The sequence below is a fragment of the Caretta caretta genome, chromosome 4, assembly GCF_965140235.1.
Source record: "Caretta caretta isolate rCarCar2 chromosome 4, rCarCar1.hap1, whole genome shotgun sequence".
Classification (NCBI taxonomy): Eukaryota; Metazoa; Chordata; order Testudines; family Cheloniidae; genus Caretta; species Caretta caretta.
Window position 1 is genome coordinate 94,701,988 of NC_134209.1, and position 26,358 is coordinate 94,728,345.

The 26,358-nt window shown below is 38.4% G+C and overlaps 1 long non-coding RNA gene across 1 annotated transcript in view; it reads right to left on the reverse strand.

Moving 5' to 3' along the window:
* LOC125635859 (uncharacterized) overlaps nt 1-26,358 on the reverse strand; it is a 257,290-nt gene that overhangs the window by 12,141 nt on the left and 218,791 nt on the right. Inside the window, exons 3-4 of the long non-coding RNA XR_012668156.1 lie at nt 3,587-3,686; nt 3,069-3,182 (exon numbers count right to left, since the gene is read on the reverse strand). This is a non-coding gene — a long non-coding RNA (uncharacterized LOC125635859). The remainder of the gene's footprint in view (nt 1-3,068; nt 3,183-3,586; nt 3,687-26,358) is intronic.

Here is a 26,358-nt window from a genome sequence, read left to right on the forward strand (position 1 = left end):
GAAAAGCTGGACGTGCACAAGTCCATGGGGCTGGACGAGTTGCATCCGAGAGTGCTGAAGGAACTGGCGGCTGTGATTGCAGAGCCATTGGCCATTATCTTTGAAAACTCGTGGCGAACCGGGGAAGTCCCGGATGACTGGAAAAAGGCTAATGTAGTGCCAATCTTTAAAAAAGGGAAGAAGGAGGATCCTGGGAACTACAGGCCAGTCAGCCTCACTTCAGTCCCTGGAAAAATCATGGAGCAGGTCCTCAAAGAATCAATCCTGAAGCACTTACATGAGAGGAAAGTGATCAGGAACAGCCAGCATGGATTCACCAAGGGAAGGTCATGCCTGACTAATCTAATCGCCTTCTATGATGAGATTACTGGTTCTGTGGATGAAGGGAAAGCAGTGGATGTATTGTTTCTTGACTTTAGCAAAGCTTTTGACACGGTCTCCCACAGTATTCTTGTCAGCAAGTTAAGGAAGTATGGGCTGGATGAATGCACTACAAGGTGGGTAGAAAGCTGGCTAGATTGTCGGGCTCAACGGGTAGTGATCAATGGCTCCATGTCTAGTTGGCAGCCGGTATCAAGTGGTGTGCCCCAAGGGTCGGTCCTGGGGCCGGTTTTGTTCAATATCTTCATAAATGATCTGGAGGATGGTGTGGATTGCACTCTCAGCAAATTTGCGGATGATACTAAACTGGGAGGAGTGGTAGATACGCTGGAGGGGAGAGATAGGATACAGAAGGACCTAGACAAATTGGAGGATTGGGCCAAAAGAAATCTGATGAGGTTCAATAAGGATAAGTGCAGGGTCCTGCACTTAGGACGGAAGAACCCAATGCACAGCTACAGACTAGGGACCGAATGTCTAGGCAGCAGTTCTGCGGAAAAGGACCTAGGGGTGACAGTGGACGAGAAGCTGGATATGAGTCAGCAGTGTGCCCTTGTTGCCAAGAAGGCCAATGGCATTTTGGGATGTATAAGTAGGGGCATAGCGAGCAGATCGAGGGACGTGATCGTTCCCCTCTATTCGACATTGGTGAGGCCTCATCTGGAGTACTGTGTCCAGTTTTGGGCCCCACACTTCAAGAAGGATGTGGATAAATTGGAGAGAGTCCAGCGAAGGGCAACAAAAATGATTAGGGGTCTGGAACATATGAGTTATGAGGAGAGGCTGAGGGAGCTGGGATTGTTTAGCCTGCAGAAGAGAAGAATGAGGGGGGATTTGATAGCTGTTTTCAACTACCTGAAAGGGGGTTCCAAAGAGGATGGCTCTAGACTGTTCTCAATGGTATCAGATGACAGAACGAGGAGTAATGGTCTCAAGTTACAGTGGGGGAGGTTTAGATTGGATATTAGGAAAAACTTTTTCACTAAGAGGGTGGTGAAACACTGGAATGCGTTACCTAGGGAGGTGGTAGAATCTCCTTCCTTAGAGGTTTTTAAGGTCAGGCTTGACAAAGCCCTGGCTGGGATGATTTAACTGGGAATTGGTCCTGCTTTGAGCAGGGGGTTGGACTAGATGACCTTCTGGGGTCCCTTCCAACCCTTATATTCTATGATTCTATGATTCTCTGTTGTTTTCTTCAATCTGAAATCTATCCAGATATACAGGGTTTGGCATTGTAGTATGGGAAAACATAAATTTTGAAATACTGTTCAGAAGTGTTAACAGCACGTTGGGACTTCCCTTCAACTTATGCAGTATGCCACATGATTCTTAAATCCCAGACCTCAGGAATCCCCTCCTTGCTTCCCTGCCCATGAGATTAGAAGCTCTCAAGAAAGCAAGAGAAACAGGACCTGTTTTATAAACATATATTTGAACAGCTTTTATAAACACAATATTTTACAAAGAAATAGGCATTCCAGGTCTATCTGCCATTTTAGTGCAGTGCATTTACTACATGTTATTAATTTGGGGCCACTGGGCCAATCATATAAACCTATGTGAAATCGTTTTTTAGAAGGTGGATTTGTGATCCAGCATGCCATAGTGCCTCCTTTGGATCTTTTAAGCACATAATACCTCATAAACATATTGTAACAACCTGTAGCATAAAGCCACTGCTGCAGTAGCTGACATTCAAAGCATTAATACCCCACCTGGTTTACATTTTTAAAATGTATTAAAAGGGCTTTGTCTGCATTAGAGACTGAAAAAAAAAATCTCTCTTTTTTTAAAAAAAAAACATACAGGTTGAATTATAGGAGCACAAAAATAAATTTGAAACTAGCAGAGATTAGTTTAATGGGGATTAGATCTGGATTTTTAAAACATGGAACCAAAGAGTTTCTTAGCTCAGACTCATCACTGAGATACTAGTAGAAAAAAATTTAATTAAAAAAAATATATATGCAGGAATTTATTAATAAAAGGTATTGAAAGGCTGACATTCACATGTTAGGGTACAACTTAGACTAAATTTCTATGGTTATATTGCATAGAGATTTAAAATGCAAACTTGACAGCCCCTTGAGTCTAGAAAAAACTATACAATACCACACTAACGTTGAGAGCATTTGGGAAGGAGTAACCCAGGCATTAGGATAAATAGTTCCTCTCTCTCTTTTCTTGGCATTTTGGATTAATTTCTCTTTACATTCTCCTTGCCATGACAAATTATATTAAGTTATATCACTTTAAGACAATCCCACCAAAAACCGTATAGAGTAATTTAGGGTGTGCTGTGTAGATGAGGGCAGGATTCTAAATTGAATACATTGGTATCCTTAAAATCAGTAGCCCAGTCCAGCATTTATGGGATTTTTCATGCTTTACATTAGTGGGGATTTTGATGCTCAAGGATGCAGAATCAGGCCCAAGTGAATTAAATTTGGTTAAAAAAAAAAAGAAAGGGATGGTATCAAGTTTAGCATTCCATTTCAAGGACAAATACTAGTGTAATGTCACTACCATATCACATTGCAAAGAAGAAAGTAAACAATTAAAAACCTGTCAAATAAATTAAAAACTAATAATCGTAAAAGGAAGCTGACACTTTGGTATGCTATTGCTTGGCCAACCGCTAGACACTGTTAAATTAGCCAAAACATTTTTTAAAAAATAGATCTCACCTTAAAATGACCATGAGCTTCTTTGCTTTCCTAGGTGCAAGCGCTTTCCCCCTGAGACCTACTCTTCATCATCATTTGTATTATCATTAAATGGATTTTACACACCATTGACATCTGGAGAGATAATGCAATGATCACAGGGATTCTGAACACTGTTTTGAAATATCATTTTTCAAAATACGCAATATTTTTAGACAATATTTAATCACTGTTTTTTTTCTGTTAGGGAAAAGATATTCTCTGTTTTTCATTCCTACCATCCTAAGGAAGTGAATTACTATGAGACTAAGGTAAGTCAAATACATATTTATCCTTGATTTATACAAAGTGGTATATAGACAATCAATAATTTACACCATTTACTACATTATTTAGCTTATACCTTGCTCCCCATATTGTAGCTACAAATATGGTAACCCTGCTACAGCCTATTGCCTGATGGATCACCCATAGCAAGCTCATATCCTCATGACATTTAGAGGATTTAGAATATCACCTAGGAATACTGCATTAATTACCTGAGTTATATGTGGAAAGATAGAAGAGTTTGGGTTCAATAAAAATCCTGACCCATGTAAGTGTAATTCAAAACATATATTGCCAGAACAACTTTCTGATCTGCAAAAGAAGAAGAAAAGGCTGAATAAACCGATCAACATAGCATGTGATTTTAGCATTCAATTATACTTTGAAAATCCAAATCTATCATGTACTCCTAAGTGTGATAAAACTTTGATTGTTCTAACAGATGCTGCTGATATTAGATTTGAGGTAGTGCTGTCTCACATAATGAAGGGATAAAAACATCTACTGGTATATATAAGCAATAAACTTATCTTACTATAGGGAAAGAGTGTGCTCAGCCTTTAAAAAGAAAGGTATATTTAAATTCTTTCCATTAGTAGATTTTTTTCAAAGTTTTCCTTTAGATTCCTCTTCCACCCCATCAAACTGAAAAGGTCATTTTAATATAGTCATTTATTCTGCCTCTCTTTCTGGTCCCTTTCACTGAATTCAATGGAGATACACCAGTATAAAAGTCAATGTAGCAGAAAAGAGAAACAGATTCAATTCACAAATTTTAAGGCCAGAAGGGACCATTATGATCATTTAGTCTAACCTCTTGCATAGCACAAGCCATAAGACTACCACAAATTAATTTCTGTTTCAAGTCCACTAGCTGTGGTTGGGCTAGAGGATATCTTTTAGGAAAAAAATCCCGTCTTGATTTTAAAATTGCCAGCGATAGAGAAAAGGAGTACTTGTAGCACCTTAGAGCTTTCATGCTTATGCTCAAATAAATTGGTTAGTCTCTAAGGTGCCACAAGTACTCCTTTTCTTTTTGCGAAAACAGACTAACACGGCTGTTACTCTGAAACCAGCGATAGAGAATCCACCACAACCCTAGATAAATTGTTCTAGTGGTTAATTACGCTCATTGTTAAAAATGTGTCTTATTTCTAGTCTGAATTTCATAGAATTATAGAAATGTAGGTCTGGAAGGGAACTCGAGAAGTCATCAAATCCAGCTCCCTGCACTGTTGTAGGACCAAGGAAACCTAGACTACCCCGACAGGTTCTTAAAAGCTTCCAATGATGGGGACTCTACAACCTTTCAGCTGTAGAGTCCTTTCAGTTAGAAAGTTTTTCTTAATATCTAACCTCAATCTCCCTTGCTGCAGATTAAGCCTGTTACTTCTTGTCCTACTTTCAGTGGACATGGAGAACAATTGAGCATCCTCTTTATAACAGCCTTTAACATATTTGAAGCCTGTTATCAGATCCCTCCTCAGTCTTCTTTTCTCAAGACTAAGCATGCCAAGTTTTTTTTAATCTTTTCTCATAAGGTCAAGTTTTCTAAACCTCTAATAATTTTTTTTGTTCTCCTCTGGATTCTTTCCAATTTGTCCACATCTTTCCTAAATTGTGGTGCCCAGAATTGATTTTGTCTAGCTTCAACTGCCTGCCACTGGATCTTGTTATAGATTTGTCTGCTAGATCAAAGAACTCTGTTATCAAATTTTTGTTCCCCGTGTAAATAATTATAGACTGATCGAATCACCCATTAACCTTCTCTTTAATAAGCTACATAGATTGAGCTCCTTGAGTCTTTCATTATAAGACGTTTTCCAGTCTTTTTATCATTCTTGTAGCTCTTCTCTGAAGCTCTCTCCAGTTTTTCAGCATCCTTCTTGAAGTGTGAACGCCAAAACTGGGCACAGTATTCCAGTAGTGGTCTCACCAGTGCCAAATTCAGAGGTAATATAACCTCCCACCCTACACCTCCTCAATATTCCCCTGCTTATACACTCAAGGATTCAATGACTTTAGGGGCTTACTTCTGTGAATTAAGGATTCCTTATGGGGTGGAATGAAGTGTCTTATATTCTCACTTTATTGACCCTATGGGTTCCACCTACATTGATAACTAAAAGGAAAGGTGTTTTGACCAAAGTAACATTTATGCAATCAAAAATAAAGGCTGTCTGATCAGCTTCTTACCCTTTAAATCTCCCTTTATTCAAAAGACAAATAAAAAAGTTTCAATTTCAAATAATGTTACAAGCAATCTTTCATTTATTTAGCTTCCAAAATTCTAATTTCATTCCCAAACTCTCAAGATCGGCTATACAAAAGGCTGCACAATTTTCCACATTCTTCCTCTCATTTGTCTTCTCCTTTCCTCCAAGTACCTTTTTTTTTTTTTTGTAAGAACATGTCAGATCTGCTTTATGGCTTAGACAGGGTGAACAAAGGGCAAGAAACATCATTAAGTATCAACCTTTCTAGTTTTAACAGCCTGGGTGCGGAGATCTTAGACTCCAGAATTCAAAAACATGATCTAATCTAACAGTTATGACTTCCCTTTTAATTTTTTTAATGGGATCTGAGATATATATATTTGGGGAGAGGAAGGTGAAAGTTAACCCAGTTTACCATGTCACTCTACAAATCAAAAGAAAGCAATCCATTATAGATACTTTTGAGGGCAACAGTGTTACAGCGGTATTCCTGATGGGTTTAGAAATTATGGCCTGTGGAACCTCACAGGCATTAAGCCTGAAAATAAAACCATTAGATCTTCTAAACAAATGGAGCCACTATTGGGGGGATATATTTTTCTGCTCACAGTTGGGTTTTTACTTTTCAAAATTGGAAACACACCACACTGAGGAAGTAATAACATTGCAGTAAAATACTCCAAGCCCAATTTTTATTCACATTGATTATTTTTTTACATTTTGAAGTATTGCCTTTGTACATCCATCTGCAAATGTTTATCAGACCGGAATTCAAAATCTTTTGTTCATTAAACCATTTTCTGAGAACACTATTTCCCTTTAGTTATATCTTTGGGCAAAGTGGAAGAGAAATGTGACATGCATGTTTTTTCATTCACCTGCCAAATTCATAATCCACATTCCTTTCGTGAGCCCCACTGGTCAGAAAATATGAAATTACACTTCTGGTCTGCCTTTTACCACTATAATATCAAGAGTGCACACAAGGAATGTTCCTTCCAACCAGAATTTGAATGGTCTCATGAGTATTTACCCTGCCTTTCTCCACTTTAATTCTTTTTTAACTATGTGCATGTGCTCAAAAAGTGAAATATATATTTTAGAAGGGTGGAGAGGCCTACTGAAAGAGGAGTGCTGCAATAAGATTTCAGACCTTCCAACTCCAAGTTACTTAGTTTTTGATTTGTATCAATGCCCATCAATACTGCCAGCCTCATCAAACCGAAAATTTTTTGATGAAGAAGTGGAAAGGATGACACACATGGTCAACTGCTTCTTAAGAGTGAAACATGTTATCTTAATGGCATTCACTCCAAATCTAGAGAGTATGTCATGGTCCTTTGGTCATAAATATTCTTTGATGGAGCTCAGAATGTCATTGGGCAAACTTCCGTGAACTTTTGCTGTTGGTTAAGCCACAATCTAAGTGTTGTTATAACACACAGCAAAAGGCATTCTGAGAACATGTCAGCTTATATACGTTTTAACTTTAGAGAACTGTTATGTGAAAGAAAGCTCTTTATGCCTTCATGTTGCAAAACTAGCAGAGAAATGCCCGACTTCTGCTGTCACAGGCTGTAAAATAAAATTTAATAATTGTCTTCCACAATGCAGAGGCTTCGCAACCGAGTGGCTTGATGTGGTTTTTCCTAGGTCAGTCACTCAGAGCATAGGTTTTCCCTCGAAGTTTCTCTCTTGCATTACTTCTTCCCCAACATGTTCCAGGGTGCCAGATCGGTGGTGGCAGGACCCTACACAGACAGTTATACAAAGGATCCATAACTGTAGCATACTATGAAAAAGTGATTACCTGGTGTACCAGTTCAAAAGCTGGAGGTCACAGTTTATGGTTATAGACCAATTTGCTATTTCCATGAAGCAAACAGTCAAGTGTTCTCTCAGTTGTTCTCAAGATGGAAAAACAGGGATCCTTATGCAGAAAATTAATGGTGGGTAATCTTTTGCAGTTGATCCCAGATACATTTTTGGGGCCCAGTCATACAAGGTGCTGAGCACACTCAGCTCTTATTAGCTTCAAGAGACAGAAGCACCAGAGTGAAGTAGGCACACTGCTATTGGAAGTAGCAGGCCCTCTGCACATAAGTGAATTTCACCCAACTTGAGGAAGTATCACACATGGGAAGAGGCTGTTGGTCTCTCAGATAATCGAGTCCCAATTTAAGGCCACTCGTGTCCCATAGAGCCAGATTCATTCCTCGTGTAGTTGCACTGCAGTCAGTGGAATTACTGCAGGGGTGAATTTTGCCTATTAGCTTCAATAAGACTACTCTCCTAAGTAAAGGTTGCAGGATCAGGCCCTATATTTTTATTTATTTTAATTCATTTTCATGCATAATCATTGAAATATCAAAATGATTTACTCCTAAGTAATAATTACACTAGTAAAGAAAAACTTGTCCAAACCTAACTCTCATTCTGGATCTGGTAGGTATCTTCCTCAGAAAAACAAAACTTCCATGCCTATTATTTAGTGATGGAAGTGATATCAGTCTAGCAAAGCAGCTGATGTTAGATATGGGAATGATTACTCTGAAAGAGAAAAACCAGGAAAAAAGCCTAAGATTCATTACAGTAATATTTGTTTAATAATTCATATAACTAAATATTAAAATATAATATAAAATAATCTCTAAAAGGGAAGTATTGCTGGAAAAATCATGAAACAATTAATATAGTCAAATACTGCAATCATTAGAAGACAATTAATGCCTAATAAAACATAGAGGGCAACTTTTTAGAACTTTAAAAAAAAAAGCGCTGAACTTTGTCCCACCAACTAAAACTCCTGCTGCCACTTTGTCTCATTTCTGAGGAGTGGATTGTTTAAAATTAAACGTAATATAAAACAGTTTTAATATGGGAATGTTTTGGTGAAGAGAAAGCCTCAGGAAAAAACAAATTTGTTGTTTACCTTGCTTTTGTAGGTACATCTTTATAAATTTGTTAGATTAATCTTTCCCTCATGTCTTGCTTTGAAAATCTCATACATTATTTCCTTCTTGACCTTTATATCTTCCTGTGTTTTTATTAGGGTTTTATTGTTGTTGTTGTTTTTAATTAAGTGGCTCATTTTAAATCTTGTTGTGAAGTTCTGACATTTTAAGTAATTTATTTATTTACTTTCCTGATTAAAAATGAATTTAAAAAATTATTGCCAAAAGAGTTGTTTTAATTATGCATGTATCTAAAAATATGAGTTACTTGTGGTACTTATTTGAGGTAGGTGTTTTTACTGTGTGTGTGGGTAGGTGTGTGTGCACATGTGTGTGCATGAAGATGAATACTTGAATAAAACTTTCTTAATTGCTCCTTTAATTGTTTTTCCCCTATGCATCATACTAGAAAGTCTAAAATAATGGAGTGTCTGTTACTTTAGGAATCTCATTGCCAATTACATTGGAGTAGCCTTTGAAAATTCATTTTCTAACAGTAAACTGATTCTTCTCTGTGATCACTGAAGAAAAATTAGATGGAGGAAGTGAGTTTTCTTCTGATTTTCAGAGTTCACATAATCTTTTCACTCTGTGCTTATTTCTGGATATTTCTTACTGTCTGCCACTTCATGGTAAAATAGTTACTTTTTGTCAGGGTCACAGAAAGTTCAGGATTATTAAGAATCTGTTTCTCGCTGCAATGGTGTTAACTACTGGATAACTCTGTCAAAGTCTTATTAAAAGGGACAAGATTATAGTCTCCAGAAGATATACCGTAAAAGGATTTTCTTTTAATTATCTCTCTAGTACATTAAGATTGATGCTTACCTAAATAGAGGACAAACTACCAGATCAGACAGTTATGAACAGGATTGTCCATCAATCCTACCCTGCTGCTACCCATTTCAAAATAAAATCAAACACTTGCTGGATCTTTTATAGACAACATATGACACCCATGTAGCTTTATAATCTATCACGCAATTTGGCAGAATGCAAGACATCACAGAGAGATAGCACATAAATGATAGTGATATCCATGTGATAAATTGTATTTACCACGCACCTTTGACTGTCACTTGCACTCCGCCTACTAACCCACCAAATATATAAAACATCACATCTACTGCAGAAGAGATGGGAAATCCTGGCTCCATCATAGTTAATGGCAAAACTCCGATTGACTTAATTCAGTATCGCCAGGATTTCACTCCTGGTCTTTGCCATTCGATTGTTTTCATGTGGGGCAGGGAAAAACAAATGTATTTTTCTCATGTTTAAAAGCAGTTTTCACAAACTTAAGGACCTGATCTTGTTCTCTTTGGAGTCAATGGGCTTTGCCACCAACTTCAACTGAAGAAGCAGAAGGTCTTTATATTTGTATCTCAAATACTTTTTATACATACTCTTTCATATGTATTATTAATTATTATTATTATTATTATTATTATTTGTATTACAGTAGTACCTACTGGCCCCAGGCACAGATCAGGTCTCCCCACTGTGCTAGGTGCTGTACAAACACAGAACAAAGAGACACTCCCTGCCCCAAAGAGCCCATAATCTAAACACAGGAGAACAGCCAACAGGTGGATACAACAAACAATGAGACATTGCTAGCACCATCATAAGCAATGGCTAAGTACAATGGCTAAGTACAGCTGCCAAAGAATTAATTCAAAATGGTAAAAAAAAGTGTCATAATTTTAAAGGAAATGCTAGGGAGGATCTAAGTTTTTTCATAAAAACCACAAAAGTAAAAAATACTTTTTTCCAAAAGCCTTTTTCAAACACACCCCCAAAATAATTAATTTTGATAAAGTTCAGTTTTGCAAACCAAAAATCAAACCAAATGCTGTTTTATTGAAACCCTCTCCCCAAAAAACACTATTTTTTCCTGTTTCCATTTGTTTCAACCAAAAAGAAAATTTTCTACAAAAAAAAACTCATTTTGGTTGAAAAAGCATTTTGCGTACAAAAAAGTCTTGACAAAAAAATTATTTCTCAGGTCTACCCCTTGTATGTATATATGGATGTAGGCAGTGCTTCATTTTTGCCAGGGCTGAAACCCAGCACCTCTAGACTTGGCAGTTCATAGCCCCAGTATCTCTGGGCTTGCCGCATCAGTTTTGAAAGTTTAAAAAAAATGGTTGTTCTTTATTAGAATTCATTAGAAATTAAGCACTGGGTGTATGCATGTGTCACTTTAAAGGTCAAGGCAAATGTTAACAAATGAAGTATAGTTACATCAATTTCCATATCACTCATGTGATCACTAGAGCGCACTGTAACACTGGAGAAGTTACCTTGTGGGTGTCAAGAGTATAATACAGAGGAAAAAAGTGCTAAGTGTAATTTGGCAGCAGAAATAAAGGCCAAATACTCTGCTGGTGTAAATAGCTGCAGCTCCACTGAAGTCAATAAAGCTGGGTCAGTTTATACTATAATAGAATTTGGGAGCGGGAGGAAGAGTCAACATTGCTTCTTTTTTCAGTTAGCTCACAAGAATTGAAAACTAGCGGGAAAAAATATATTTTTGGCAAATTCATTCAATACCTTCACTCGTCCCACCTGCATCTGAAATCCATGCAATGAGCAGTTCTGCTGCACTTTCTCCTACTTCTTTAATTTTCTTACTTACCTGTACTACATACCATACATTGCAAACACTGTTGCATTGTTTTTTCATAAGGCCTTCTCTACTTGGATGAGAACATTTATCTGGATGTGAACATATGCCCAGATTCACAGCATTTCCATTATCACATTGAAAACTCCTATAGAATCCTGCATTATGGTATTACATTTTTAGTTGTATGAGTCATTTCCCACCCTAGCCATAATTTGTATTCAGTAAAGATTGTGTGGGTTGATATAAAAATTGCATAAATTTGTAATTAAAGAAAAAATGCTCAGCTGTTTGGCCACAGTTTTGTTTGCTACATACAGTGGTTGCCCTTAAAGACTTTACAGTTTTATCCTAGATAACCTGCAGCAGCTGGTGCTGGCTCAGGGGCTGCCTGAGCCGGGCAGCCCCAGGGCCAGCAGCAGCAGTATGGGTGTGTGGGAGGGGATTCAGGGCTAGGGGCAGGGGATTGGAGGGTATGGGGTGTGCTTACCTTGGGGTGTGGTGCTCCCACTGGCATGGCCCTGCAGCTCCTAGACAGCGTGGAGCCAGGTAGGGAGCCCCTGCAAGCCCCGCCAACCATCCCCCACCAGCACCAGCAGGGGTCCTGGACCACCTCCCCCAGCACCCACGGCACCCCCAGACATCCGCCAGAGCACCCACAGCCCCCCACCCAAGTTTTAGTCATTGGTATTTTTAGTAAAAGTCATGGGTAGGTCACGGGCCATGAATTTTTGTTTAGTGCCTGTGACCCATCCATGATTTTTACTAAAAATAACCATGACTAAAACATAGCCTAAGTTATAATGGATCACAAATTGAATGAGTCAACAATATGATGCAGTTTCAGAAAAGGCTAATATAATTCTGGTGTGTATTAACAGGGGTGTTGTATATATCACAAGGGGAAAATTATCCCACTCTACTTGGCACTGGTGAGGCCTCAGTTGGAGTACTGTGTCCAATTCTGGATGGAAAGATTGGACAAATTGGAGAAAGTCAAGAAGAAAGCAACAAAAAATGACAAAAGTTTTAGAAAACCTGATCTATGATGAAAGATTTAAAAACTGGGCATGTTTAGCCTTGAGAAAAAAAAACTAAAGGGGGACCTGATAACAATCTTCAAATATGTTAAGAGGTGTTATAAGAGGACTGTGATCAATTGTTCTCCCTGTCCACTGAAGTTAGGACAAGAGGTAATAGGCTTAATCTGCAGTAATGGAGATTTAGGTTAAATGTTAAGAAAAACTTTCTAATTATAAAGATAGCTAAGCCCTGGACTAGGCTTCCAAGGAAGGTTGTAGAATCCACATCATTGGAGGTTTTTAAGAACAGGTTGGACAAATATCTGTCAGGGATGGTCTAGGTTTACTCGGTACTGCCTCAGTGCAGGGGGCTGAACTTCATGAGTTCGAGGTTCCTTCCATCCCTGAATTTCTGATTCTAAGATTCTAAACCAGATTCCTAAAGGTATCAATCATACAGCACTATTCTCTAATAGAGGAACTTAGCAATGAGGAAAAAGATAAGTTCTATAATTGCCTCTGAAGCTTGGCTGATAGACTACTAAAACCTGATTTACTCCTTGTGATGGGTGAATTTAACACTAAAGTAGGAAGCGATAACCAAGGAATGGAAAGAGCAATGGGGATGTATGGGTTGGGAATCATTAACCAAAATGTGGAGAGATTCATTGTGCTTGGTGTCCGACCTTGTTCTTACAAGCACCCTGATCCCTCATGATATACGAAAAGAAACTCAGAATTCACCAGATGGCAAAACATTAAAAAAACCAGACTGATCGCATCTGCACCAGCTTGAGATACAGTTCATCTGCCCAAGACAGAAGGGCATATTGAGCAGCAGATGTTAACAGCAACAACTACTTTTGCATTGCCAAACTGAAATTCAGAATGAGAAAGATCAACTTTAAACAGAAAGTGGCAAAGAAAATCAACTGTACAGAACTGAAAACAGAGTACTGGGAGAAATTCCAGCTTGAACGAAAGAACAAGTTTGAGGCACTGCCAGAGGCAGAGGAAGGTGAGACACAGACTGGACCTGAAAGAAAATGGGCAGTGCTCAGAGACAATGCGATTCAAGCTGCAGCAGTTACAGTGGGACATCAGCATAGACAGCGAAATAATTGGTTACGCCCAAGAGATGTGGTATCTTACTGAGGAAACAAAAGTACAGACAAGGAACCTGCTGAATGCTCAGACCAATGAAATATTGGAAAAACCAATGGAGGAGTACAAGAAAGACGACAAAGCAGTGAAAAGCAACGCAAGGAAAAATAAATGGAGACATGTTGAAGACCTAGCAGTTGAAGCTGAAGCTGCTGCTATGATAGGAAATCACAGAGTTGTTAACAAAGTGACTAAATCCTGTGTAAAAAAAATTCAAAACAGAAAATGGACCAATACAAAGTAATGATGGAAAGATGCTTGCAACTGAGATAAAACAGAACAACAGATGAAAGATACACTGCACCAAAACAAAACTGAGAATTTTCAATTCAAACATAATTGCAATGCTAACATATGACTGCAAGAGCTAAAGTTCTATTAAAATGTTAGAAAACTAGATGCCTTTGAAAATAACTGCCTACAAAAGATTCTGAGCATTGGATAGAGAGACTTTATCACAAATGACGAGATCTGAGAAATTACCAACCAGCAACTCATCTCTATTACAATTAGAAGGAAGTAATGAACATATTTGAGCCATGTATTCCACATGCCAACACACAGATACCCAAATGGAGCTATCAAGTGGAAACCAACTTGTGTGAGGAAACAAGAGTACTGAAGAAAATCCTTTAAAAGAACCCTTAGCAGGAAGGTCAGAACAGCAGATCTCAACACCGTAGAGCAGATGGAAGCAGGGTGATGGAAGAGACTAGTTTCTGCCACATGCACCAACATTGGCATGAGAAAGATGTAATAATAAATAATAATGTGGGTCATTAAAAACATTGCAAGAAACTCGGGAAGCAGGAACGGTGTGATTTGAGACTGAATTTGTCAAAAAGCACTGAAAATGCATCCTACAAATTTTGTGCAGATCAATGCATTCTTTCTTTGTATCAGTTTTGTTTGTTGTGTGATGTGAGCAGCATAACTGTAGTTTTTATATATATATAGCAACCATCTGCCATCTGTGTTCTAGGCACCACACATACAATGAAGCATTAGAACAATTAAAATCAATATAGACAAAGTTCATGGTACAAAAATCTCTTATCCACTCAGACGGCAAATATTGTAAGGGTTATAAAGGTCAGATATATGCTAGAGACCAAGTTTAGTCATGTCTTTAAAGGTAAAAATCACAAAAATGTTTAAACTCCGCCAATATGCCTAAAGGTGGTGAGCACAGAGGACAAATCAACAGAAGATAACATTTCACTCTCTCCCTATCTCAAATAATAAAAAAGCAGCTATCATCAGATAAGATTCATAGGTAGCACAATATGGATAACAAAGGCATGCACCATTGTCTTTAGATTAGTATGAAAGAGAAAGATCCACAAGCTACTGATGTTCTTAAATCCTGTCCTCACACCATGGTTGAGAATCATCTGGCTTTCTAATGCAGCAACTCATTGAATATTGGGAAGGCCTTGGAATATGCTGCTCTCTTCAGCACTACAGTAATCAAAATAATACCAGTACATTCTGTTTTGTTAATATTTAATGTCGCTTAGTTTAGTGTTCACTAAGGTAACACACGTCTTCAGACAGTACCTACAGATGCTTGTATCGTGTGTGTGTGTGTGTGTGTGTGTGTGTGTGTGCGCGTGGAGGTGTGTCACACACACACAATGTTCCCATTGAGGAAGAACATAGAAATGCAATTCTTCAGCTCTTCTCCAGCCCTGTAGCCTCAACAGGAAGAGAGAGCTCCTCCTGCTTTGGGGCTGCAGCACGGGGGAAAAAATCCCAAATTTTAACTGTCATGTATCCACCAGCATCACTAAAAGATCATCGGTCTTTTTAAAGGGATTTCTATAGTTGAGGCAGCCTTTTAAGTTCAAATCATGGAATTTGTGAGAGTCATTTATAATGGGCCAGCCAATGAGTACAAAAAGGAAAATCATTTTGGGCCAGATTAATTGGCATGCTCCAACAGTTATGTGCTGCTCCGATGGCACAAAGCAGCTATAAATCCAATTTAAATTGTTATGCAGGGTTTTCAGAACCCAAAGCAGTGGTAGCTTAACTGTTTCTCTCCCAGCAGTGTCAGGAATAAATGAATATGGATGGACACAGCTCCTCCATACGATAAATGATTGGTACAAACAAGAGTGCTTTTACCTAAAACTACTCATTCATTAGATCTTAAACACACACACATATATACCGTAGACTATAACGCCCTTTGCTATAGCGAGACTTTGGCTACACTGAACATGATCCCTGGATCCCCGACCGCTGTGGTGAGGGGGCTGATCGCTCTTCTGGCCCTGGGGCCACCTCTGGCACAGAGTTCTCCCCTGGCCCTGGGGACTCCGCCGGCACAGAGAGGAGCACTCTGTCCCGGCCACAGCCACAGGGCTGGAGGAGCGCTGTCAGGTCCTGCTGCAGCCCCAGGGCTGGAGGAGCTCTCTCTTCCCATTGCAGCCCCGGGGCTGGAGAAGCGCTGTCACCTCCTACTGTGGCCCTGGGGCCAAAGGAGCTTTGTCTCCCCAGCCCACAATGAGTTCAGTGGGTTAATAATGAGGCCCAGCATGGGCTCATGGCTCTCAACCAAGACCAAGCAATAATCTTCTCACCGGCACTCTCAGTTTTCACCCCTGATTCTGCCCCTCATGTAAGTTCCCTAGGGGAGTACCCATGGTTTGCGAAAGCAGGGGTTCTGCAACCAATCCATTTCTTTACTACCCAGCACATCAGTGCCAAGAATAAAACAACTGACATAATTTCGCACTTGACCAGGCTACCAGCCTGAGCCTTGAGTCCCAGTAACAGAATGCATCCATAAATTGACTAATGAACTACACTACCCTGCCATTCTCCCCTCTTGCACAGTAAACCATTTGTACCAATCATACCCTTCTCTCCATCACTCCTGGCGAGTTCGCCAAATCTGTTACCCAGGATTTTCAGAACCCAAAGCAGTGGTAACTTAACTGTTTCTCTCAGGAGGTGTCAGGAATAAATCAATAGGGACACACCTCCTCCATCTGATAAATGATTGGTACAAACAAGAGTGCTTTTATCTAAAACTACTCTTTTATTAGGTCTCAAGCGCACACACACACACACACACATATATATGCTGTAGCAGTAGGTTCTGAGCACCCCAAACATTATAGTTACCCAAAGTCTGAGACAGTTTCAAGTTATCAGCAGCCAGGCTTCTAGGGGCCTCCTTACATCCATCTGCTGGGGAGTTTAGGAGTCAGCGCCTTGCTCAAAGAAAAGCTACCTTGGACTACTCCAAAGTGTTTTTTGTTTTTGTTTTTTTGCTTAGTCTTTTATAGCTAACTTAAAAAAGAACATAATTCAGAGTGACTCCTAGTGGGTCACCATACTAATCTCTAGCAGGTCACCAATTCTCCTAATTTCAGCAAACTGCTCGTTATCTCTTATCATCAAAGTATTTCTGGTATTTCTAGTCATAATAATAACATTTGGAGAAATTAAGGTCAAACTTTAGACAAGAAAACTGATGAAACTGAGCAAGTGTACTGCGAGCACCAATGTTTCTAGTCACACCTACACAGAGGGTGGGCAGTTATCAGTTAGTACTGTATATCCTCCCCAAAATCCAGAGAATCATGTGGAGTCACTGGGCATCATCTGCGTAACAGTAGCCAATGAAATATTTTGCAAATGTCTGTCCATGAGGTGGAAGGTAAATACTGAAGAGCAGCCAAAGTAGACCACAAGGGGAACATCACAAACAATTCCAATATACTCTGACAGAAGTTGGCCCAACATAATTGAGAAGAATCCTTTTGTCAGGTTTATCTGGACTCAGTTAACTATTTTCCTATTTTCCAACCATCACAGCAGAGATTGATGAAGGATTTGTAGTAACATATAATGAGATGCTAATTACTAACCAGCATATCCTCAAAGATTCCTAATCACATACCCCAAGTGAAGAAAGGTTAAACTAATATGAATGTCATTCTAGTTATGCAGTTTATGAAGTATATCCAGTATTTAATGTAAAAAAGAGTATTAAACTGTGCCTTAAGACACTGATTGAAATTCACTTTTTTGTTACCATAGGTGCTTTGTTGTGTTTTGTGCATTCACTGAATCTGTGGACATGAATTTGTCTTGCTAATTTCTTTTCAGACTAACTAAACTCTGAGGGAAAATGCAGAATCACTGATTTCTGGAAAGTAATTGAGTTTTCATCCTTATAAACTAAAGTCAGATTTTCTTTAGTTAGTCCACTTTTCTTGTAATACAGCAGTCATCATCTTCATATAATCTGCAGTGACAAATATATATCTTTTAGATTTTCAGCATAATAATTTGAAACGAAGCTTTGTCTTTACCTCTATTTTGTCAGTTTTCATTTTCAATTCAATTGCAGCTAGGTTCAGTAAAGATCCACATGTACATACATTAAATCTACTTGAATAATGCAAGATACAATGTCATTTCCATGCAAAGTGAACCATCAGCGAACTACACGTTGCATGTTAATTATCTACCATCTTCTTTGAGAAAATTATGACCAGACTTTGTAAACATGATGGATAGCACAGGGATATATGTCAAATATAATGATTTATAAAACCAAAAAAACTATGTTAAAACATATGCATCTGTCTGTGTTATTGCATCTGACATGAATCCATAAAAGCCAAGAAAAAATAAAAATGTATTCTGAAAGTCTGACCCAGCAATCTATCTATATAGACCCTTGTTGTGCCTACAAATTGCAGTCCCTATATTACATACTATAATTTCAGCCACTGTTGGAGAGCTCTAGCTATATTTTGGCATAGAGGGTGAGTTAAGTTTGAGAGCCAAATTCAGAGTGGTATGTATTGTCACTGGTTTTAACTGCACCTCTGCCCCACTTTGTGGCGTTGGTATGGGAACCCATGTTCCTCTCCATCCAGAAGAGAGTTTTAGGGCTGTAGTCCCTTTGCATTTTATTGTGCTTATCCCAGCAGGTCTGACCCTGGTTCAGCACCTGCAGTTCTGCTTTCTCTTTGGAACAATGACAGAGTAAACCACTGACAAGCCAGCTTTCACAAAGAGTACAGTACATTTATTTAGGACAAAAGTGTTACAAGAAAACAATACACAGTTTACACACATACTAAGCTTACTGGATATTACTATCATCTACATGGGATCCTAATAGGTCTGTATTCAAGTCTGTCAATACTTTCTTCTAGAGCGAGTCTCTTCCTGAGCCAGATCAGGCTGACTCTACACAGTCTGGGGCCTTAGACCAAGGTAAAACCAGTAAATGTCTTTTCCCCAGGGGGGCAAAGTTTCAAATAGCTGTGCAGCTCCATAACCAGAATCGGTAATTTGCACAAATTACCCCCCTCTCAGTGATGCCTGATTCTACAGGAAACCCACCTAGCAAGTCAAGAACACAAAGATACATACACTGCTAATTGATACAGTAGTCTAGGAATAGCCCATGCACCCATAACATTTGGCAAATCTCAACATAATACTTGAAGTTTCCTTCTCACATCTGTCACATGTATGTTTGGGTATAAATTGGTAAGAAACGGGTGTAAGCGGCAAAGCCGTTTAACTTGCACAGACAACTTGGCATTGCAAAGTGAATGTAACTTTCACCAATGCAGTGTTCTTTGGGGAACTTATTATCTTCCTAGCACTCCTCCTAAAGTAAGTGCCATTGAAGTAAATGGGAGTTTTTCCATTTATGCGAGGTCTGAATTTGATCATGGGGACGTTAGGATGGTGCAAGTATAACAAAATAGTGGGAGGGGGCAGTTTAATCTTTCATCTTCTTGAAAATTGCTTTCCCTACTACTCCCTCCCTCCATTCCCTTGGAGCCCAAGTCACCCATTTTGCACACTGAGGGTCCAATCCTGCAAGGTGCTGAGAGCCTGCAATTCCTACTGTAGTCATTGAGAATTGAGGGTCTTCAGCACTTTGCAGGATCAGATCTCAGATGCTAAACTGCTGCCATTTACATTACTTTACCACTTACACCTGATGTGTAATTTACAACTGTTTGTATCACTGTTAAGTTTGGCCAAGAGATTTCCATGAGTGGTGCTACCTTATATACAAGGCTGCATTTTGGCTGAATATGGTTCCGAGCATCAGAAGAGATTTAACACCTCTTACTGTGCAACTGATTTAGTTAATTGTCAATCCTGAGTCACTAGACTCTAATCTTCTTTCTTTTACCACCTGGAGAAGAATGGATTCTGGCAATATTCTTTGTATTATTTTAGAATAGGAGTTTGCGTTTTCTTTCTAGAAAAATATTGTTCAAATGTTTTACCCTCTCCATAGGTATGTATTCACTTCATTAACAATAATGGCTCCAGGTTCTTCAAGAATAGTGCTTCCTTTCAGGGGGTAATTTGACATGCTTCTTACTTGCTAAGCTTTGGTAGCAAATACTGTGGCCTGATTCTGATCTAATTTACAATACTTTTACACCATTGACTTTGTTCATGTGAGATCAGAATCAGGTTTCTGATCTATAGCTATGCTGGCTCAAGTATCAAAATACCTGCTTTATTTGGAGCTCTCGGGCCTCATCAACAAAAGAAAATTTTACTCATTTAACTAAATTGGTTTAGAAACAATTTACTCTACACTAGAGACTCTTATCGCTATAGCAACATCACTTAGGGGTATGAAAAATCCACACCCCTGAGCAATATAGTTATACTGACCTAACCCTTGGTGTAGACAGTGCTATTTCGGTGGGAAAGCTTCTCCTGTCGACATAGCTATTGGTTCTCACAGGGATGGATAAACTACGCCGATGGGAGAAGCTCTCCCAGTGATGTAGGAGCATCTTCACGTTTTAAGTGTAGACTTGCCCTTAGTTAAACTGGTGCAGGTAACCCTATTCACTGGACTTTCTTATTTGGTTTGAATGAGGTGTATACCGATTTAGCTTAAGTCAGTAGGGAGTGCAAAGTAGGTGTAAAATGCTACTGTACTGTTTTACAGCCATTTTACACCAGTGTAAATGAATACCCAAAGTGTAAGACTGTGGAGAAGCAGGCTCTTCGATCAAATCCTCAACTGGTATAGATTGGTGTACCTCACTAAAATCAATGTAGCTACACCAGTTGAGGAACTAGCCCTTTTGTTTATATTATAGTAAAGAAAATAGTTCAGTCAATTGGCCTGATTCAGCATAAAACTGGTCTGACCATGTGGAGATTGAAGCCGAGTGACGGTAATTATCTCACCCTCTAGCAGCTGAAGGCTAGGAAAGAGGATAAGCGCTACTATTGCTAATAGATCATGAAAATTCTCTTCACTGCAGTTCAAGTGGTAAAGCAGCTGTTTTTACCTCAGATAACCACAGGCTGTTTTTTGACTAGAGAGCCAGTAATAAAGAGCTGACATTTAATCTTATATTTTACTGAGTAACATTATTTCTCAAATGTTCACTCCTTATGAATTCATTTCATATTCACTTGTACTAGCATTTGATCATTATGAACATGACTATGAGGAAATATCAGAAGGTGATAATTAAGCAATATGTTCGGTCAAGAACATTACCATCCCATAATGTCCATCATCTCACTTATATAGTTAATGATTTCAGTAATAAGTTACCAAGATATTGCAGTTAGATTTTTTTTTAACAGCCTACACCTCCTTCAACAAACAGGCACTGCCAGCTTCAGTGCTGATATATCAAAGGAGTGTTTAATATCTTTCTGTTTTCTGTTCCATTTATTTCTTCCGGCCGCTTTCATGAAAAGGAGTGTCCAGACAGAGGTCAGAGACCAATTACTTATTTGTTGTCTGTCTAGTCATTTAGATAGTAAATTCTTCAGGGAAGGGATTGTCTGTATTCTGTGTTTCTACAGTGCCCAGCATAGTGAGTCAACTCTCCTGAGCAGAGCACCGAGGCATTACTGGAATGAATATAATTAACAAATTAATAAATAACAATAATGATAATATACCTTATGGTGATCAAATCTGATAGCTTGTGAACAAATTTCTGTCTACTTGGCAAGTGACTACAAATACAAATGCCATTAACAGAAAAATGCCAGTTTTGTCAATGATTCACAAACAGAAAGGATGGTTGAATTTACAATGAATGTTATTTGCAACAAGCAATTTGACTAGCTCTCATCAGCAGTAACTCAACTGAAGTTTTTGGAGTTGCACTGAACCAGATTAAATGGTTTAAGAAAGCAAAAGAAGTTTCAGCCCCAAATTATCCTGGAGGAGATTTCAAATCGCACTAGAAAAAGGAACACATATCTCACATACAAAAAATATAGCTCTTGTTCACTGATTTACCTTAAAAACAGAAAAGATCATGTTGAGTGCAAATGGAGCATGTGCAGGCAGCTTTTCTGAGACTTCCTAGTTGCAGGAATGATTCTGCAAAACACCCAGGACACCTAATCTTAGAAAATCACTATGGTAGTAGTCTATCAAGAGAATTACAGAAAAAATATTGTAACAGAACACCATCTCTCATGGGAACTGTGAAAAATGCACAATTTTCACCTATTATAATATAGTTCACAGTGAAAAGATTTCCATAGAACACAGAGAAACAAATATTAACTCTGAAATTCTGGAGAAAAAAAAAGCTTTACTCCTCTGAGAATTATTCATGGCAGAAATATGCAATGGCACAGCACTGGGTATGAACCAGTTGTTAATTGTGTGCTGTATGGGCATGAATTGTGTATTCACTAACCAGGCATAACCAGTTAGTGGCACAGTAACATTCACTGTGTGGACAAGGCCTTAAATTACCAATTAAAATCCCATTTAGCCAGATGGTGACTATGGGTCATGTTTTAGCCTCATTCTGCAGATTAAAGTTTCATTGACATTAACAGAAGTTCTTTATGAACATCATAGGAAGGATACAGCCTTTCACTGGCCTATGTGAAATGAGTTAGTGGTTTCCACCTATCTCCTATCTCAGAGGTCTTCACATCACTACATCAATAATGGCTTTTATATGCAAGGGTAATTGGTATTTTATAGCTACATGAACTCATAGAATCATAGAATGAATGAATCCCATCAACCATCCCATTATACATCATCCCATATCTTTTTCACTTTTTAATAGCTCCTGTATCATTATTCTTACTCTCTTTTTATTGCTATTATTTTCTGATTCTTATATTTAAAAAGTGATTTACCAAGAAATAAAAATTTGGGTGAAGCCCGTTTTAATTTATTATACTGTGTAACAAAAAGAGAGAGGCTGAGGGTACATTTTTTTTCAGTGGAGGTGATTAACATTTTTTTTTCTCTGCTGGTTTTTTAACAAGATCCAAAAAACTTCCTTTTGCTAGAAGTCTCTTTGGAGGACTCAGAAGAGTGGACTGGGAGCTTTCTCAGCCCTTACCTAAGTTAAATAGAGATTAATAGAAGCAAACAAACAGTAAATCCCCCTATTTTTAAACAGTCTGAATAAATATAATTTCTCATCTCATTCATTTAAGTTTATTGGCTAAAATGATGTCATAAGACTACCAGTTCTTCAATCATTCATAAAGTCTACGAGGAAAAACAGGGCATTCAAAACTTGAATGTCTAATGTAAAAAAATGCAGGAAAAACAAACAAATAAAATAAGAACACACACACACAAAAACCCTGTCAGGTGTCTTTATGCATTAGGAAGCTAATAAAAACACAGGACTAAAATATTTTTCCTCAGCAGATCTTCTTTGATTCTTAATCAGCTTTCCATCATTTCAGTTTCTCACATATTCTGAGGATTAAATAGAAAAAGAACTACTTAAAAATGACCTTTGAAAGTGAAAACAGGTTGGTCAAGGGTTAGAAAATGTGCAGCCAAGCTCTCCAATATTTATTTGCTCAGTGTGAAATGCTTCCCATAAGTAATCTCTTGATCACTTGGTAGAAAGTAAAATTAAAATCACGCCCTCCATCTAAATGCCCTAGCATAAAGAGCCCTAGAACCTAGTCCTAGAAAGGTAGTAAACAGTCTCAGCTGGCCACTGGATCAAGGGCTTATTTAGGTGGTTAATCCTTTGTTCGTGACCCACTGAAGGCGTAGTAGTGCTTCAGTAGCATTTGATAACATGCAAAAGGAGGGAGGGACTCTAACCAGTGCTCAAAAAAAGCAACAGAAAGGAATTAATTAGTGTACATTTTCTAAAACCGCTCACTCTTTCCGTTTCTGTTTTCCCTTCTATCTGACATGTCTAAACCCTCCAACATGGTGAAACAGATGACAAGTTCTTTAAGCTTTACCCATAAATACCAAATGAAATATCTTCACAAACAATACAATGTTAGTTGTCTAATCTTTAGTACTTCAAATGTTTCCCATTCTCTTTCAGATGTTTCTTGGCTTTTGGTGTTGGCTTTTTCCGCCTTCCCTCTTCCTACTGTGCTTTATTAATGTATGGTTCTTCCTTTTTCTTTCTTTCTTTAAATGCAACAGTGAATTTACTTATCACAGCTCTTTGTCACATTATTTACAAAATCGTGAACAGCCAACACAAAGACTACTCTTCAAGAAGAAACAAAAAAGATGTGAAAAATTAGAAGTTAGCAGCATAGAACGTCTAGCAAGTATGGCGAAGTGCTGATATGTGAGACATAGGGTCAGGAATAACCCTTTGATTCACCACACTAATAGGAATTGGAAGGATCTAAAAGTATTATACCCCATTCTCCACCACCTTGTGTTCTAATTTATACCTGTGTATAATTGGTCAGATTCTCCCTGGTGTAAATTGACATAGCTCAATTGCAGTCAATGGAGTTGAGGATTTGAGTCAGTTAGTGCCCCGTGGGTGTAAAATTCTACCAGTTCTGAAATGTTCTGATCCAGTAGCATTTTATATACTCTTTCTACAGGTGTAGTTCTTTGGCATTGTCCAAAGAGCCCTCCAGCCAAAAAAAAGTGCTTGATATTCCCAATATTTCTAAAGTGAAAAACAAAACAAAACCAAAAAGCCTTGTCAGATCTTTTTTGAGGGAGGGGACCTTCCATATCACCTTTATACACCATAAAGCAGCATGAATGGACACTCCCAAGTTGCTTTATGTAGGATGATATTATACTGTTATAGTACATAAAGTAATTTTGACTACTTGCAAGAATACTAATAGCTGCTTCTAGTTAAAGATGATTTTTCACAAGTATACTATTGTGAAGACTAGTGGTTGGCTAGAGAGATTCTCTAGTAACAGCAAGAAACACACAGGTGAGACAGTCTGCACATCCCCAAAACACTGACTGACCCGAAGTCTGCAGCCAAAATTTCCAACCTGGATGCCTAAAGTTAGGTTCCTACATCCAAAATATAGGGGAAGGGAAATCAAAACTTCAATTCAGGTAAAAGCCTAAATGTTTAGATGCTGATCTTAAAGTTTTTTTAAAAAGCTGGGTTTGAAATCACTCAGCGTACTGTCTCATGAGATTACCACTTATTCCTGCTTTCAGCTAAACTGGAAATGTCATTTAGAAGACTATTGGGATAACCTACTGCCTGTACTTTGGGTTCTGACTTGAACTAAAAAGTGCAGAGGAATACAAAAACGAAAAATAATGTGTGAAATCCTAGTTCCATTGAAAGCAGTGGGAATTTTGCTACTGACGTCAATGGAGGCAGGACTTCACCAAAAGTTTTTTAAACCATGTAAGCAAACTCATTCACAGATCACCAGAATTGTTCCAGTCAGGTTTTGTTTGAGTTTGAAGCAAAGGTTGAGGATGGTTGTTTTACCTGAACAGCTTGTCCATACTCTTACATGACCCCTGAAGTTGTTCCCCTCAAGAGAAACAGCAGTCATTTTCCAGAACAAAGTCCTGCAGAACCAGGCACAATCTGTGACCTGCATTTGAAAATCAAATTTTCATCACATGTTTTATTTCTGCATTCTCATCTGGCAGCATTTCTTAGATGGGAAAGACGGGAAATCTTTCCAGAAAAAAAATGGAGCTGTAAGAAAAAAGTATTATTTTTGTAAGTGATTAAATACAAAGGTCTTGCTGAAGGGTTAATCCCTTCATTATTGTTCACCACCTACTGTTTATACCCAGAACCACACTGTCATCTCTTTGTTATGGAGTCAATGTAGATGGGCAGCTCATGATAAGTCTCATAACTAAGAAACTATCCTAAATGGCAATTAATGGTGATTCCAGGGCAGTTACCATTTTTATTGATCTCATAATGTAGTTTCCAAATTGTTAATTTGTTAATCAAATACTCAGTTTGATGTGCAGGATCTGTATATTTGTGTGTGTTCTTGATTATGGATGGAACAATAGAAATTGCTTATTGTGACAGCAAGCTGTGGTTACTACCTAATGGTGGGGGACTGATCAGAGACCTTAACTGTCCACTTCTAGGCTTTCAAATGTTTTGGGGGCTACAAGGAGTGGTGTGTGCCCCAAATAGGTTTAAAAATATGCGGTTGAGTCTTCACACTCACTATAGCTAACACCCACTCCACTTTCTTCTAACAAAGTACCTTGTGTGGCTGTGCGGAAATAACAGGCTGTGTCTCTTGCTCTTTACGCAATGGAAATAATAATACGAAGGAACCACATGGGCACAGTGAGGTCCATATAACTATGGGTATTTGTTAACTATGTACATAACATGTTAAGACCTAGCGACCTGTTCAAGTTACTGCTCTGCAAGATTTCTAAACATAGAGCCAAAGAGTGCCACTAGAGAGTTCACAACCATTTAAAAAGACACTACCCAGTTCCCATACACTACAATATACACACATGCCAAACACAACACACACACACACACGCACACACACACACACACACACACACCAATTGGTTTCTATAGTATGTTGTTATTTCTAGTTGCTAAAGTAGGTCTTCAGAAAATTTAATACTTATAGGCTATGTAGTCAAATACTACTATATGCTCAAATACATTTTTTATAAAAATATGGAAGCAGTCAAAAATCCAGTTTCACAAAGATCCACACAAATTTCTCCACTCAAAACTCATAATCAGATACATGGGTCTGACA